This window comes from Vicia villosa, linkage group LG4, assembly GCF_029867415.1.
Source record: "Vicia villosa cultivar HV-30 ecotype Madison, WI linkage group LG4, Vvil1.0, whole genome shotgun sequence".
Classification (NCBI taxonomy): domain Eukaryota; kingdom Viridiplantae; phylum Streptophyta; class Magnoliopsida; order Fabales; family Fabaceae; genus Vicia; species Vicia villosa.
The window spans coordinates 20,769,410-20,772,410 of NC_081183.1; positions in this window are offsets into that span (position 1 = coordinate 20,769,410).

The window sequence follows — 3,001 nt, forward strand, 5'->3', positions numbered from 1 at the left end:
ATAGCGGAAAGCAACAAAAATTTTGGAAATATTTATCCGGGATTTATCGTGTCCACGGAGATGGTGAGAATGCCATTCAACAGTTTCTACGGTTTCGAGCTCGGGTTTGGATGACAAAAGTATAAGAATGTAAAAGTAAAATATATGAACATAAAAGAATTCATTCTTCGGAAAGATAAAACTTATCAAGCTTTGCATATGATCTACTTCTTACAAATTTAAACTTGTCGACCAGTTATACTCAACCCACGATATCTGCCTATGTTATAACGTATCTCTCACGTAAGTGTTCATCTCTGAAGCACCTACGAGACAATTCACAACTAAGGTTATCTCTAACGCAAAGTCGCGAGAACATCCGTATTCTCGCTGCTCAAACACCAAAGCATTAAGTACAGATACCCACAGTGATTGTTAGCTCCAAATTTATCTCTAGCGTTCAGAAACTAACATTTAATTATCCTATATAAGGATTCATGAAGTTTATCTCTAAAACAACCCAAATCCAAAGAACAAAGCAATAATCTAAGACAACAATCAACACAGATTTATAAAGCAAGTTTTATATAATGCCATGGGCGACAAATATACACGAGCTCAAAGTAAATACATACACAAAACCCAACTATAAAAGAAAACACAAAGAGGAAGAGAAATGAACCGAAAATATCCTGGTTTGTCAGTTCTGATCAATGATCAATCCACCTCCAGTCATCCAAATGCAAGCTCCTTAGTTGTTTTCTAACCTAATCTATCATAAGAATGAAGGTTTGGTGAGTTGGGAATAAATACCCCCAAAAAATCACCTAAACAATGTGATTTCCCCCTTTTAAACGGGTAGCAGAAAAAACCAAATTTTGTTTTCGCCATAACTTGAGAACTGTGACTCTGAATTGCGTCTGGTTCGAAGCGTTGGAAAGCTTATTCAATGCTCTTTCTAACAATGACTAAATAGAAACCAAATTGATGGTTTTTATCATCCTTATTTTGAGCCTTATTCTTTGATGAATTGGTAAAATTTGTATTCTTGAAGCTTAGCCTTTGGTCTTTATTACTCAATGTTTCAAATATGCATGAATACCTATAAAATGAATGGAAAACTATTAATTGGTATAAAAATTTATCAAAAAGACAAGCATGCACATATTTACACAAAAGTTAGGATTTTATTACAAAAACATAAGAATAGAATCGATAAGTGCCACAAATATATACTCAAAATATCGATATTTTGGCACTTATCACTAAGCAATTGATTATGCTTTTATGTAATATATAAATTAATAAAAAATATTTAAGCTTTAAAATAAATTTTCGTAATTAGTTGTTGATTACTTGAACAACTTTCATTACTTAAACCAAAGATGTATAGGGTGTGGTACCCCAATTTTGTTCCGCATAGAAAAATTTTCCTTCAAATGTGCACGCTTTGATTGCTTTAATATTCCAAATTTAATAAAAACTAAAATTAATAATTGAGTTCGAATAATTTAGATATTCTGTTAGTTAAGAGAAAATTCCAAAAAAAATGAGTAAATTATGTTATCACGTTTAAATAAGGAGACAAAATCTAAGAAAATATTTAGTTTAGGATTAATTTTAATTTCCTAAAAAATAATAATTGACACAAAGGTAGAATGGGTATGGGATCAAATTTTCAAAACTTAAATAACTATAACTAGTATCTGAGTGGATAATTGAGGAAAAAGGCAATGAAAAAAAAAGGAGGCGGATGTTTTAAAAAATATCATATCTTCCTTTTTTCACTTAAATTCATAAAACAAAAAATAGAGATTCATCCCCCTCTCTCTCTCTCTCTCTGAAACACCTCCGCAAGTCTCACTCTCTTTTCGCTTCTCACAACCAATCTCTTATCTATGTCTCTCTATTCATCGGCGGCCACCAAACAACAACCAGTGAACACCCTCCTTCCTTTAACCACACAAACTTTCACTAAAAGTCTTCCCTCCGCCAGCACTTCGACATCACCAAGTCAACCACTACTTCCATCTATTAGTCCTCACGTAAATCACCGCAAAATAGTTTGAAACACCACCAACCAACACGATTTCCTCCGCAACACAGGTGGTATATCAGTTTTTTCTTTTATGATTTTTGATTCATTTCTTTTTAGATTTTGATTCACTTGTTTGGTTTAAAAGAATTTCTGACTGTGGTGTTTGAAGAGTTGTATTGGTTTCGATTGTGATTATGTTGCATCATTTGTAAGGTTGTAAATATGCATGATATGGTGCTACTGATTTTGTTTCTTATTATGTTGAAATTGGTTCGAAATGTATTACGCACGTTCGACATTGTATGTTGGTTGTCGTGGGGTGTGTTGGTAAGCGACATTATGTTTCGCATGTTGTATTGCGTCGTGACGATATTGCGTGCATTATTCCAACTCTCGCATTATGTGAATTCGTGCGTGTTAAAAATATGCGCGTTACATGTTGTATGTTTTTTATTTGATTGTAATAAGCGCATTTTGCGTTAGCAATTTGCAGTTGATTTTTTTGTTTACGCGCGACATTTTGAATCCGTTGTCATCGCGTTTAACTCAAATATTTATATACTATTGGTAGTTTTGTATGGCATCAATTTGCATTTGCTTTTGCTATTATGTTTTTCGTCACGTGACATTGCTTTTCGTTATGATACGATACAATGCGTTTTGTTTTATTCGCATTTCAATTTGACTGTAATGATTGCTTTTTGCGCTTGTGGCTTGCTGTTGATTTGTGTTTACATGCAACATTTTAATTCCATCGCATTTAAATAGGATTTAAATTTTATGTTTACGACTTTGTATTTGTGCCCTCTCCCTACGTCAACTCAATTCACGTCCATGCGTAACGTGAACTCAATTCGCGTCCTCACGTTAACTCAATTTGCACGAAACGCCTTTGCGTACGTAAACCCACCATATGCGACTAACGTGTTGTGAATTTTTTCTATTCAATTGAGATAAATGCATGTTGGCTCTGATTATTTTGTA